Genomic DNA, 15,594 nt, shown 5'->3' on the forward strand with positions numbered 1-15,594 from the left:
TTTGAGCTTCAATTATCTCTGTAAAAAAAGGGGGAAGTAAGTCCATACTTGCTTGCCGGGGATGTCCCTTTTAGTGATAAGATCCATGATTCCTAAGAGTCTGTGGACCAAAGATTGGAAGTAGAAATGTCTTGGGACTTTTGAATGTTCTGTTTTATTTAAGGAATGTCCATCAAGTCAACAAGCATTTTTTAAGTGCCTACTGTGCATGCCACTGTGCTAAGTGGGCGGATACTGAGAAAGAACAAAAGAAACAATACAAACAAAAATCAAAACCCAAATAACAACAACAAACCAGGCCCTGTTCTGAAAAGCTCACAGTCTAATGGGTGTCTGCCCTTGTAGTCTTCAGTTTTTTTTCTTACCTTGATTCTTGGTCTCACCTTGGGTGAGAAGGGAATTTAAATAAACTTTTTATAATTCTTTCACTGATCCCTCATAGTGAGAATGTAGAGAAGGTTCAAAGAAATAGAGTGATAGAATCGTAGATTTTAGAGCTAAAAAGAATCTTAAAGGGATCTAATTCATCTTCCCCCCATTTACAGATAAGAGAACTGGGTCCTGAGGGGGCAAGTGACTTACTATGGTCCCAAAGGTAAAGTAGCAGAACTGGAATTTGAACATAAATCTTCTGATTCCAAATCCAGTGTTTTTTCCATTTGTTTAAAAAAAAAATAGGTTGGTATGACTAAAAACAGATTTCAATCCATTCACACCTGCCCATCCTAGACAATTCTTGTCCATTTGTTCCAAAAAATTCATCCCAAAGGATCCATCCAATGTGCTAGGTGGGGTATTCCTCAATTTTTCTTGATATCACATAGATATCAATAATGCAAACTGCCCTTCACGTTTGCCATGTGACCAATGCCAAGGATGGGGAACCTGTGGCCTCGAGCCTACATGAGGCCCTCTAGGTCCTCAAGTGCATCCCTTTGACTTTGAATCCAAACTTCACAGAACACATCCCCTTAATAAAAGGATTTGTCCTTTAAAACTTGGACTCAGTCAAAAGGCTGCACCCAGGGACCTAGAAGGCCACATGTGGCCCAGAGGCCCCAGGTTCCCCACCCCTGGACCAACCTATCTTTTTTGAACAACATTTCACTGATAACAACTTTTACTCTGGTTCTCTTTTGTATTTCTCTGGGCTTTTTTTTTAATGTGCTGTAGCTTGCTCACACCCATCACATGCCTCTCCTGTCCTCTGAGTGACACTAATTTTCAATTGTTCACATGGTAGTATTCTGTAACTTGTAACCACAAAACAGCAGTGAAACAATATAGGTATTAAAAAGATGAGTCAGTGACTAAGAATCTCCTCAAGACAATGGAGTGAATAGAAGCATAACAGCCCGTTTCTCTCTCACAACTAGTCCAGCAAGGATTTAAAAAGAACACAAGACTGAGAAATAATTAACAATACCAGGAGAAATGGTAAGTGCATTTTTCTAGTCAAAGCCTTTGGAAAGAGGCATCCATAAAGAGATGCTTATAGGCACTGTGAAAGGGGTGAAGACAGAAAAGCCATTGCTGAGAATATTGTTCCTGAAAGTCTTCTACTTCACAGACTAGAGTCTAAGGATATAGAGAGTTCAGCTGCATTGCTTTGACCTTGAACTGAAAGCCTGGGGGAAGAGGTCATGAGCCTGTGGGACTCAGATCAGGAGGGCAAGAATCAGACTGAGGTCTGGATCAGACCTTTCCTGCATAGCATGCTGGCCAGAGCTACCCTAGATGTCCTTGAATAACACAGCAAGCGTGACAAAAACCCAGATAACAGAGATCAGAAATGAACAATGTCCCACTATTCCTTCCAGAAATATGCAGTGTTGACACAAAGTTCCAATTCAAGAAGTAAGTCTGGAAAAATGAGTAAACAAACAAAATTCCATCAAAGAAATATTACGGAACTAGGGATAGCCAAGACAGAAATCCAGAATAAAAGAATAACTCCGCATTATCTGCAATCAAAGCCTCACCCAAAATCACAGATTTGCCACAAGCTCTACTGGAATTCATAGGAGAAATGAAGCAAGAGTTTGATTTTAAATGCTATAAATTAAAAGACTCTCTGGTAAAGAATAGGGAAAAAATGAGAGCTCTTGAGTAAAGAATTGGAAGGCGAATAAATAACTTAACACTGGAAGGGCAAAGCCTTACTCAAGTAACAGACTCCTTGAAAATTAGAGTAGACCAAACAGAAATCAGTGACTATATAAGAGAACAAGAAATATTAGAACACAGTTGAAAAACTGAGAAAAATAGAAGAAAATGTGAGGTATTTTCTATAAAAACAAAAATCTCACCTGGAAAACAAACTATGAGGAAATGATATAAGAATCACCAGACTATTAAAAAATCATGACCATAAAGAGCCTAGATACTGTATTTAAGAAACCATGAATGAAAGCTTCCCAAACTTATTAGAACTAGAGGGCAGCATAAAAGTAGAAATTATCTGCCAGTCACTTTCTGAAAGAAATCTCAAAATGAAAACTTGAATGAACTTCACATCCACAGTCCAGAGGCTCCTTGTCAAAGAAAAAAAGCTCACAATCAGCCAGAAAGAAAGAATTTAACCACAAAGGGACCATACTCAGGATCACACAAGACCTGTTAACTACCACACTAAAACGCTATGACAGTACATCAAAAAATTATTTACTATTAACAAGTAGTATTTATGCCAAGAATTCAAGGTTGGTTTAATATTGGGAAAACTATAAATATAACAGACCATGTTAATAACAAAAAACAATAAAAATCACATGAGCATCATCAATAGATGCAGAAAAGGTTTTTTGACAAAACAGAACACCTATTTCTGGTTTTGAGAAAAAATTAAAGCAGAGACATTTCCTTAATATGGCAAAGAGGAATAATTGTAAGAGGTTAAATTATATGGAATTGGTGGGCTGTTATCCTTCATTCTCAAAGGGGACCAAAATGACATCACTATGTTGGAGTCAAGGTACTGTGTGTCTGACTGGCGGCTAATCAGACCAATATGAGCTCAGAAGGCTCTACCACAGGTTGGGCATAAATATTCCACATGAACATTTGGAGTGGAGATGTCTCTAAATTTATGCATCTCACATTTCTTTGAGCTACTGCAATTCTGCTTCGCTCATAGATTATACCTTCTTTGACATGGGCATGCCATGCTGGGTGGTCCTTTGCCAGTGTCTCCCATGTCATGCGATCTGAATTCCAGATTGCAGAGTTCTTCAGAGAGACCTTGAGAGTGTCCTTGTATTGCACCTTCTAACCTCCATGTGAGTGCATGCCTTTTGTGAGTTCTCTGTAAAATAATCTTTTAGGCAAACATAAGTTTGGCATTCTAACCAGACCATCAGAATTGCACTTTCTGCAGTAGAGTTTGAATGGTTGGCAGTTTAGCTTGAAAAAGGACCTTGGTGCCCTGTACCTTATCTTATCAGATAATCTTCAGAATCTTCCTAATACAATTCAAATGGAAGTGATTGAGTTTCCTGGCATGGCACTGATATACCGTCCAGGTTTCGCAGGCATACAACAATGAGGTCAGCACAACGGCTCCGTAGATCTTCATTCAGTTTGGTAGGCAATCTAATATCTTTTCTCTCTCATGCTTTCCTTCAGAGCCTCCTGAACACTGAACTAGATCTGGTAATTAATGTATGAACCTCATCAACTATGTGTACATCCCTGGAAAGTATGCCACCAAGGTAAGTGAACTTATCCACAGCACTCAATATTTCTCCATTTACTGTAACCGATGTTTCCATGGATGGATGGTGCTGGGTGGTGGAGAACCTGATTTTGTTATTGTTGTTAATTGTCAGTCCAAAATCAGCACGTAGAATCCATACTTTGTTGCATCTCAACTTCAGAGGCTGCACAATCATCTGCAAACAAAAAATCATGCACCAGCTCTCTCCCCATTAGTCTTGGTGTGTAGTCTTTTTAAGTTAAATAATTTACCTTCAGTATGGTGGCTGACCTTGATGCCATTTTCATCCTTGTTGAAAGCGTATGATAACATTGCTAAAAACATCGTGCTAAAAAATATGGAAGCAAGTACAGGGCCCTGCTTCACTCCCCTGGTGACTGGGAAAGCAGGAGAACATCATCCATCAGCCAGAACCCAGGCAAGCATGCTGTCATGACACTGATGTACAATACTGATGAACATCTCTAGGCAACCAAATTTTGCCATGATTTTCCACAACCTCTCACAACTGACATTATCAAAGACCTTGGTCATATTGACAATGGATGTATACAGACCCCTGTTCTGTTCCTGGAATTTTTCCTGGACTCGTTGGGCAGCAAATACCATGTTGACCATTTCTCAGCCCTGATGAGCCACACTGGCTCTCAGGTAGATGACCATCTTCCAGGTGAAGGATCAGCCTATTAAGGAAGACCCTGGCAAGAATCTTGCTGTCAGTGACTGAGAGATACCCTCCACCCTGTGATTATCACAGGACAACCCATTTCTTTTTCCTTTATAGAGATGGACAATGGAGGCATCCTTGAACTCTTCCGAAGATTTCAGTCAGCTTTTATGAGCAGTAGACTCCCTGCCTTGTAAATCTCTGCTGGAATAGAATCAGCACCAGGCACTTTGCTACATGAGAGGAGCCAAATAGCATTCAAAACCTCTTCTTTAGTTGAAGTTCAGCTAAAGAGGAATTGACTTCAACCTGAGATATACAGTCAATGGGCTTCAGCATTGGCTAATGAGGATTTGTTGAAAACATTATCAAAGTGTTCAGCCCATCTCTCCAGGATCATGTTTTATCACTAATCAATGTGGCTCCATCAGCACTGAATAGTTGAGATGCACCATGGGTCTTTGGTCCACAAATAGCTTCCAGGGCATCATAAAAGCACTTTGAATTGTTACTGTCAGTGTAAAACTGAATTTCATCTGTTTTCTTGCTGAGCCAAGAATCCTGCACCTCTCTAAGCTTCGCTTGATGGAGTTAAACACTGCCTTCTTAGAAATGGATGAATTATCCTGCTGGTAAACCCTGTGGAGTTCTCTTATCTTTTGGTTAGCAGCTTCTGAATTTCCCCACCATTTTTGTCAAACCAATCTTGATGTTTGTGAGTCACGTTGTGGCTACAGCTCCCAGTGTATCCTCACCTACTGCTTCATCACTTATCTATTACCACAGGCCTTTAAGGTAGGTAAAAATGGTAAAATGGTATGGGTGATATCTTTTGATTCATGCATAAATTGGATTTAAGTGAGGCAGAGTTGCATGAAGTTGCTAGCCTCACTATCTTTTCCAGACTCATTGGAGTCCAGTAGCTGGACCAAGTCAAGAGGACTGGCGGTGGCTCAGGATGCAGTGGAGGACCTTGGCATCTTCAGTATCTAACAAAGCTCTAAGCTCTCCACGATGCCTGCTTCAGCCACCTTCATGGACATTGGAACAAATTGTTCTTGTCCATTCATTCCAGCAGGGAAAGTCTTCACATGCCTAACTCATTGAAGGATTTGAGACCTCTCGGTTACCCTCAACCTGGTTTAGCCCATCTGCTGAAACAGTTCACTGGGGTGCAGCTCTTGCACATGCTACTCTTGGAGCCACAGGTCAGAGTTGGGTGAATCCAGAGGACGCCCAAGGTGGAAAGTAGCCCTGAAAAGGGCTCATCAGGTCTCACACTAGACGCGCTAGTCTCCCCCAAACACACCTTGCACCCTAATAAGCTAGACATCTTTCCATTAATACTGGAGTAAAGCAAGGATGTCTTACCACCGTTAGTATTTGATATGCTAACTTGGTGATTTTCACAAATACTTTTCATACACCTTCACGTAATTCTCACTGAAGAAGAATTGAATCAGGCTTTCTTAATCTTAATGCCTTCCCTCTGACATTACCACCAATTTATCCTCTATGTATCTTGTTTGTACATAGTCGTTTTCGTGTTTTCTCCCATTAGACTGTGAGCTCTTTGAAGGCAGGGACTGTTTTTTGCCTTTCTATGTATCCCTAGTACTTAGCATAATGCGTGGCACCTAGTAGTTACTTAATAATCCTTGATAAATGACTTATTATTAGTGTCGTATGGCCTCTACAATAATTCATAGGGGATTCATTGTGTAGTATTGATTTTAATTTAGTGCAAAAGTTATTAAGTTAGGGGCAGGTAGGTGGTACAGTGGATATAGCACTGTCTCTGGATTCAGGAAGACCTGAGTTCAAATCTGACCTCAGACACATAACCTTTATTAGCTGTGTGATCCTGGGCAAGTCACTTAACCTCATTGCCTAGCCAAAAACAAAACAAAACAAAACAAAATGTTATTAAGTTAGTTGCCTAGCACAAGTAACTTCCTGTTTCATGCCATGATGAGCAGTGCTCTCAGCCCTGCTATTCATTTTTTGTTTAGCCTGGACCTATGATTTCACTGGTGCAGGGAAAGCCAAATGAGGAAATTACCTTTACCAATGAAGATCCGTACATCTTCTGCAACTTACAGTCTATACAGAGTTTCCTGAGTAACTTGTCCAGAGTCATACAGCCAGTATATATGGGAGACCTCAAATCTTTGATCTCTATCCACTATACACCGCTTCTCCTCAGCCCTATTATACATGAACCCTCCCCCCACCCAACCAAAAATCCACAAAATTCCCTTTGTAGTCTTATGATTTTTATAAGGTGAGAAATACTTACTTGCAATTTCCTGATCCTCTACTCCCCAAGGAACCATCCACATGGCAGAGAACTAGAAAAACCCCAAAACATTTTTCCTGTAACTTCCTTAAATGAGAACGTGCATGGAATGGTGGTTAAGAAGCTAACCTTGAAGCCAGGAACAGCTGGGTTCAGGCCCTTTTCTGACACTTTCTGTCACTAACCCTCTGGTCCACAGCCTTAAGAAATATACTTACTGTGTACCTCGTCTTGAGTGAGCCCTGGTTTGATTTGTGAATCTGATTTGGTCTTGACTGTAAGCATATGCTCATATTTTCCCTTGTGAGACTGGTTTAACATTAAACATTGCTGAACCCCAAGGGGCTGGAGTACTGTACCACATTCCCTTTCCCATTAAGGTGTCCCTCTATTCTGCACCAAAGCATCTGGTTTGAACTGGGTTCTGTCTTAGGGAGCCGGGCCTCTAATGAGAAGGGAGCAAAGTTTCCTTTTATCATACATTAAACTCCTTCTCCAGTGTCCTGGGGAAAGATATACTTGTAGCTTAGGCTGTGGTTCATGTCTAGGGTTTCCCCAAAAGGAGGAATTTAAGAGTACGTTGGTATTCAGTTAAGTACCAAGGTATTCAATGAACAGAAGTAGGACATGGAGTGTTGTGTGAATGAAACGGATAGAAGGTCAATTTGGCTGGAGTAATATCCAATAACCCTGAAAAGATAGATGAATTTGGTATAGAACAATTATTTCATTCCTATGTAAAAAAGAAATACTAATATAAAAGACTGACAGCTAATAATCAGCCAATAAAATTTTACTAATTTTAATGTTAATCTCCTACTGTGTTCCAGGCTCTATGCTAAGTACTGAGGATACAAAAAGAGGCAAAAGACAGTCCAGTCCTTATACTCAAGGAGCTCACAGTCTAATGGGGTAGACAACATGCAAACAAATATATACAAAGTAAGCTATGTACAGGATAAATAAGAAATAATTAAAAGAGGGAAAGCACTGGAATTAAGAGAGGTTGGGGAATGCTTCCTTTAGAAGATGGGATTTTAAGGGGCCCCTGGGTGGCGCAGTGGATAGAGCACTGGCCCTGGAGTCAGGAGGACCTGAGTTCGAATCAGGTCTCAGACCAAACACTTGACACTAGCTGTGTGACCCTGGGCAAGTCACTTCACCCCAACTGCCTTGCAAAAAAAAAAAAACCCAAAACAAAAAGAAGGTGGGATTTTAGTTGGCACTTAAAGGAAGCCAGGGAGATCAGTAGTTGGAGCAGAGGAGGAAGAGTATTCCAGTACAAGAGACAGCCAGAGAGAATGCCTGGAGCTAAGGGATGGAGTATCTTGTTCGTAGAACAGCCAGGAAGCCAGTGTCACTGGACTGAAGAGCATGTGTTGGGGAGTAAGAGGTAAAAAGACTGGAAAGGTAGGAGGAGACTAGACTATAAAGGGCTTTGGATGCCAAACAAAGCGTTTTGTATTTTCTCCAGGAAGCAAGAGGGAGCCACTACAGGGGTGACATGGTTGGACCTGAGTTTCAAAAAATGACTTTAGTGGCTGAATGGAGGATGGATTGGAGTGGGAGAGACTTGAGGCAGGCAGACCCACCAGAGGTTATTGCAATGGTCCAGATGTGGTGATGAGGGCCTGCACTAGAATGTTGACAATTTCAGAGGAGGAATAAGCGCCTCTCCAATTCACAAGGTCAGCTCCCAGCTTAGACACATCCACCTCCAAGTTACTCAGGAAAGGAAACACAAAGTAGGAAAAGTCTGCCCTGGGTTCAGGTGCAAGCTCACCTAGTTGAAGCCATGCTTCATGTGAGAGCAGCACAGGGGATAGGAGGAAAAGCACAGCTCCCCAACTTTGCTCATGGAGGGTCTAGAGAAAGAGAGCAGAACTGCTTAAAGGGGAGTCAAGAAAAGGTCTCCTTATTTAACTGACCCAACATACCACCCCCATTGACATTGCCCAAGGGGCCACTCAGGGTTTGCCACATACATACACACTTCATAGTCCTTTCAGCTTTGGGTCACCACATGACTGGATGCAGGCTCCAAATCTCCCAGGTGATCAGATAGAATCAAGAAAAACACCGCTAAGCATGCTCCATGGGATAGCCATTGTTACACTGTTAAGAGTAGAACAGGCGATTCTGTTGAATTGAACTTCCTGGTTAACTTGTAAGCAAAAGATCCTTCTTGTTGGAAATCTAAAATATCTTAAAACACTTTTCTACTTTAGTAAGTAGTCTTTGGTGATACTAATCTAATTATGACTATCCATTTTCCTTTGACAAGACTGGAGCTATAGAAGGTATAGGCAGCCTGTAGGGGCACAGGTGGGACCGTTCATTACTGTTGCTAAATGAAGATAGGGGCTTCTTTCTGCTCAATTAACAAGCACTTATCTTCTCTCCCTCATAACAATATTCAAAATCAAGCAAAGCAAATTCCTTCACTAGCCATATACAAAAATATCCAGCATTTTGAGTCCATCATTTCTGTCAGGAGATGGCTAGAATGCTTCATCATAAGGCCACTGGAATTTGTCATTACATTGGTCAGATTTCCAAAGTCTTTCAAAATTGTTTTTCTTTTAAAATTTTATAAATAAAAAATTAAGAACATTTTATAATAATTTTATTATATAAATTATCTTCATTGATTCTTCTCATTAGCTCTGCATTAGTTCACACAGGCTTTCCTAGTTTTCTCTGAAGCTGTCCATGTTATCATTTCCTATGGCTCATTAATATTCCATTACATTCATATACCATGATTTCTTTGGCCATTCCTCAATAAGTGGGAGCCTCTCAGTTCCCAAATTTTTTTCTACAAAATTTTCTATAAATATTTTTGTACATATGAGTCCTTTTCTTCTTTCTTTTATTTCTTTGTTGCATATGCTTAGTAGTAGTATCACTTTCTAGAATAGTTAGACTAGCAATCCCAGCTCCATTAGAAATACATTAGTGTGCCTGTTTCCCCAAAGCCCCACCAATATTTGTTATTTTCCTTTTTGTCATCTATTCCAATATGATGAATTTGAGGTAGAGTCCCAGAGTTGCTATAATTTGCATTTCTCTAATCATTCATGATTTGGAGAATTTTTGCATGTGGCTATTGATAGCTTGGATTTCTTCCTTTAAAAATTAACTGTTTGGGGGCAGCTAGGTGGTGCAGTAGATAGAGCACCAGCCCTGAAGTCAGGAAGACCTGAGTTCAAATCCGGCCTTAGACCAAAACACTTGACACTTACTAGCTGTGTGACCTGGGCAAGTCACTTAACCCCAATTGCCTTAAAAAAAAATTAACTGTTCATATCTGTTCATCATTTATCAATTGGGGAGTGTATCTTATTCTTACAGATTTGAATAATTTCATTATAGATCTTGGATATAAGATTTTTTTGGGGGGGAGGCAAGGCAGTTGGGGTTAAGTGACCTGCCCTGGGTCACACAGCTAGTATGTGTTGTGTCTGAGGCTATCTGGATTTGAACTCAGGTCCTCCTGACAGGACGAGTGCTCTATCCACTGCACCACCTAGCTGCCCTAGATATGAGATTTTTATCAGAGAAACTTGCTACAAAAATTTTCCCCTAGTGACAAGTTTCTACTCTAATATTAACTGTATGGGTTTTGTTTGTATAAAATCCTTTTCATTTTATATAATTAAAATTATCCGTTTTATCTTCCATGACCCTCTCTATCCCTTGTTTGGACATGAACTCTTTAAAGGTAAGGGTTTAGAAGATAAAAGAAGATCTGGTAAGTGAATATTTAGTTAAGAAATGGTGCCTGAGATTTGAGTTTCTGCACCATGGCTTCAGGTATAGCAGTAGTTCCCACACTTTTTGGTCTCAGGACCCCTTTACACTCTTAAAAATTATTGAGGATCCATTTAGACTCTTAAAAATTATTGAAAGGGACAATGATAAATGTTGAAGAAGGTGTGGGAAAATTGGAACACGAATGCATTGTTGGTGGAGTTGTGAAATGATCCAACCATTTTGGAGAGCAATTTAGAGCTATGCCCAAAGGGCTATAAAACTGTGCATACCCTTTGACCCAGCAACCACTGCCAGGTCTGTATCCCAAAGAGATTATAAAAATGGGAAAAGGACCCACATGTACAAAAATATTTATAGCAGCTCTTTTTGTGATGGCAAAGAATTGGAAATTGAGGGGCCACCCATCACTTGGGGAATGGCTGCACAAGTTGTGGTATATGAATGTAATGGAATATTGTTGTGCTATAAGAAATGAGAAGGTGGACTTCAAAAAAACCTGGAAAGACACGAACTGATGCAGAGTGAAATCAGCAGAACCAAGAGAATGTTGTACACAGTTAACAGCCATATTATGGGATCACTGATTTTGATAGACTTGACTCTTCCCAACAATGCAAGAATCTAAGACAACTCCAAAAGACTTACAATGGACATTGCTATCCACACCCAGAGAAAGAATTATGGAGTCTGAATGCAGATTGAAGCATACTATTTGCTCTCCTTTTCCCTTGTTGTTTTGTTTTGTTGCTTCATTCTCATTGTTCCTTCCATTAGTTCTAATTGTTCTTTACATCATGACTAATGGGAAAATATGCTTAATATGAGTATATAAGTAGAGCCTATATCAGGTTACATACCATCTTGGGGGAGGTGGGAGAGAGTAGTGGGAGGGGGAGAACATTTAAAACTCAAAATCTTATGGAAGTGAATGTTAAAAACTAAAAATAAGTAAATTAATAATAAAAAAATTTATTGAGAGGGGCAATTAGGTGGTGCAGTGGATAGAGCAACAACCCTGGAGTCAGGAGAAACTGAGTTCGAATTTGATCTCAGTGACTTACTAACTGTGTGACCCTGGACAAGTCAATTAACCCAATTGCCTCCAAAAAGAAAGTTATCGAGGACCCTAAAGAACTTTTGTTTACATGGGTTATAAATATATATATATATACATATATATGTATATATATATATTTACTATGTTAGAAATTAAAATGAATAAAATTTTAATGTATTTTAAAGTGGCATATATAAATAATAAATATTAATAATAAATATTAATAGAAATAGCATGTTTTTATGGAAAAAACCCTTTTTTCCAAAGCAAAAACAATTTAAGGAGAAGAGTGGCATTGTTTAACATGTTTTTGCAAATCTCTTTAATGCCTAGCTTAATAGAAGACATTTGGATTCTTATATCTGTTTCTGATATATTCTTTTGATTGAAGTATATGAAGAAAATCTGGCCTCATAAGAATGTTTGTTGGGATAGGGAAGAATATCTTAAAAGGCAAATAATATCTCAGTATTATTATAAAAATAGTTTTGACTTTGTGGACCCTCGAAAGCCCCGCAAGCATCCTTGGACCACACTTTAAGAATAAATGAAATAGATGGCTAATGGACCCAGGGATAAAGTACCCAAAATGGGGGCCAATGCAAACATATTTGCCTAGAGACTTAATATCAAGAGAGTTTTAATCAGAAGGTGGAGGATGAAGTAGAAAAAAGTCCAGGTCTATATGTCAAGTCAGATGCCATAGAGAGTAGCAGGTGTAACAAAGTAAGAATAACATTAGTGGAGAAAACACATAATTAATTTACAGCCAAGAATAGCCAAGAAAATCAACAGCAACAATGATAATAAACTTGAAGCCTCAACTATCTACCTGTGTAGGGTGTGGATAATAAACAAGGTGAACTTGAGTTCATAGCTCATGAAAGTAAAGGTTACCTCACTGGTATCACTATGGTTTGATAAGATATGATTCATAGGGGCAGCTAGGTGGCACAGTGGAAAGAGCGCTGGCCCTGAAGTCAGGAGGACCTGAGTTCAAATCTGGCCTCAGGTACATAGCACTTATTAGCTGCATGACCCTGGGCAAGTCACTTAACCCCAATTGCCTAAAAAAGAAAGAAAGAAAGAAAAAGAAAGAAAGAAAGAAAAAGAATTTTAAAAAAAGATATGACTCATGCCTGGAATATGCTAACCTCATTTCCTTTATTGGCGGGGTTGTTAGACTAGTAAATCATGGAAAAGCCATAGATGTTGTATAGCGTGATTTCAGAAGAGCATTTAATCTATTAACAAGTTTTAAGTATCTATTATGTACCTGGCACTGTGCTTCATTCTGGAGATACAAGCAACAAAGTCTCTTAAGACAAGATGGAAATATGCGGTTTAGATCACAGGCTCATAGATTTAAAGCTGGAACAGGCCTTATTATCTATTTTACAGATGAAGAAACTGAGGCCCTGAGTGGTGAAATGAGTTGCCAGAGGTTACAAAGGGAACAGAGCTGGGACTCAAACCCGAGTCCTCTGAATTTGAAACCCAGTGACTGTTCTAGTATTCCATACTGTTATCCAAGCTATTTGCTGTGTTTTCTTGTACAGTTAGGTTTCAGAAGTGATTGAATGACTGGTCCCAAAGAATACGATTGATGGATTAATGTCACGATAACTGATATTATTTATATAATGCATTAAAGTTTGTGAAGCATTTCATATACATTTATTTAATTCAACAACCCTGTAGGGTAGGTGCTACAAATATTATTATACCTGTTTTCAAATGAAGAAACTCATTTGGAGGTTAAGTGACCTATCCAATATCTTTCCACTCTGCCACAATAAGGACGCTGGACAGACAATTCTGCTTGAGAGCCTCAGTGTTCCAGTACCATAAGCCCTGTTCTGTTCAACAAAGAGCCATTACCTTCTTCAGACTTTACTACATTTTCCTCTTGTGTGGCCTCCTGTTCAATGGGTATCATTCTTTATCAATGACTTGTGTGAAGGTGTGGACAATATGATTATCAAAACTGCAGAGGATATGAAGCTGACAGCAATAACTAATACAGTGGATGATAGAATCAGGATCCCAAAAATCTTGACAGGCACCTATGGCCCTGATCTCAAATACTCAAATACATCTACAATCTCATCAGTGTGGATGTTCCCTTCAAAAACGCAGCTCACTCTTAACGAAGTGAAATAGGTGTGAATGTAAATTACTACTCTTGGGTTAAAAAAAAAATTAGTTGTTCAAGTAAAGGATTTGGGAGGCATGGTTAAAGAACAATTTGTGTGAAAAAGAACTCTGGAGGTTTTAGTGGAATCAAAGAGTCAAGAGTATGCTATGGAAGACAAAAAAAGCTTAATGTAATCCAAGTTTGTATTAAGAGAGAAATGATCAAGCTGTACTCAGCCAGCCCTATAAGAGTTCTGAGTACCATAAGTTAGGAAAAATATTGACAAATTGTAGCACATACAGAGGAGAATAACCAGAATGACAAGAAGACTGGAAACCATGCCATGAAAGAATTGGCTAAAGGAAATGACTTAGAGGAGAGACTTAGTGGGGGGCATAATCAATTTGTATTTGAAGGGCTGATACATGGAAGAAGTATTAGACTTGTTCCAGTTGGCCTCTGAAAGGCAATACTAAGGACAATCATAGATAGGGTAGAAGTTGTAAAGAGGTAGATATCAGCCTCATACAAAGAAAAACTCCTTAACAATTAGAAATGGCCAATAGCAGAATAGGCTGTCTCAGGAAACAGTGAATTCTCCATGGCTGGAGGTCTCCAAATACACTTGTCCGGGATGTCATAGGGAAAATTTATGTTTGCATACAAATTGGACCAGAGGGTTGGAAGTCCTTTCCAGCTCTGAGATTCTTTACAGGGGTTCTTACCTTTTTTTGTGTCATGGATCCGATGGACAGTCTAGTGAAGTCTGTGGACCCCTTCTCAGATTCATGTTTTCAATGCACAAAATAAAACACATAGTATTACAAAGGCTACCAATTTTTTAAAATAATTATCAAAATTATTTTTAAAAAAAGTTTCAGAGACCCTTGTTTTAAAAACTTTAATATTTTCCTGAAGGTACATTAATTCCAGGAAATCCCCTATAAATTCCTCCCTTGTCAGAAAAAATCACTAATATCTGTTTAGAAAGTTTTTGATTCAATGTCTTTATATAGCCCTTTAGAATTGAGATGCAGATATGGGAACTAGAGGTGGATACCTGATTAATGACAATCTGACCATGTCAGTCAGTCAATGAACATTTATTAAGCACCTACTATATGCCAGGCACTATGTTAAGTACTGGAGATACAAAGAAAGCAAGTCCCTAATTTCAATGAGTTCACAGTCAAATAGGGGAGACAGCATGAAAATAACTACATACAAACAGGGTGGATCCAGGACAAAGTGGAGGTAAAGGATAAAGTGGGTGGGATAGGAATTGCCCAGCATTCTTCTCCTTGATCTGTCAGCTCTCACCTGATCTCTGGGAGTTTCTCTAGCTATCCCCCATGCCTGCAATAATCTCTGTCCTCATCTTCTTTTCCTGGCTTCCTTTACATCCCAACTAAAATCTCTTCTTGTAGAAGTCTTATCTGATCTCCTTTAATGCTAGTGCCTTCTCCTTATTGATTATCTCCAGTACCTTCTCAAATCTCTTTTTTTTTTTTTGTTGGGGAGGGCAAACTTGTTTATTATAGTTTCACAGCATTCAGTCTGATTGCTGTCTTGTTCTTTCCACTTACATTGCTGTAGCTTGATTCCACCTACTTCACTTTGAATCAGTTCATTTAAGTCTTCCCATCCATCTCTGTATTCTTAATGCTTTTTTTTTTTTTACAGTACAGTAATATTCCATTACGTTCATATAGCATGATTTGTTTAGTCATTCTGCAATTGCAAAGGCATTTCTTTTGGGCAAAACAGGTTAATCTGCGTTAGGTGTGCCAGCCAGAACTGTCTGTCAGCACACCTTTATTACTTAGAAGGAATGGAGAGAGGGAGGAGAGGATGGAGTACACAATAATGCTGAAGGTATTTCTAAGGGTTAAATAAGTTTCAGGTCTCTAATTTCCATCCTTTCTGTTTTTTGTCCTCATTA

This window comes from Phascolarctos cinereus, unplaced genomic scaffold, assembly GCF_003287225.1.
Source record: "Phascolarctos cinereus isolate Bilbo 61053 unplaced genomic scaffold, phaCin_HiC Scaffold_4;HRSCAF=312, whole genome shotgun sequence".
Lineage (NCBI taxonomy): Eukaryota > Metazoa > Chordata > Mammalia > Diprotodontia > Phascolarctidae > Phascolarctos > Phascolarctos cinereus.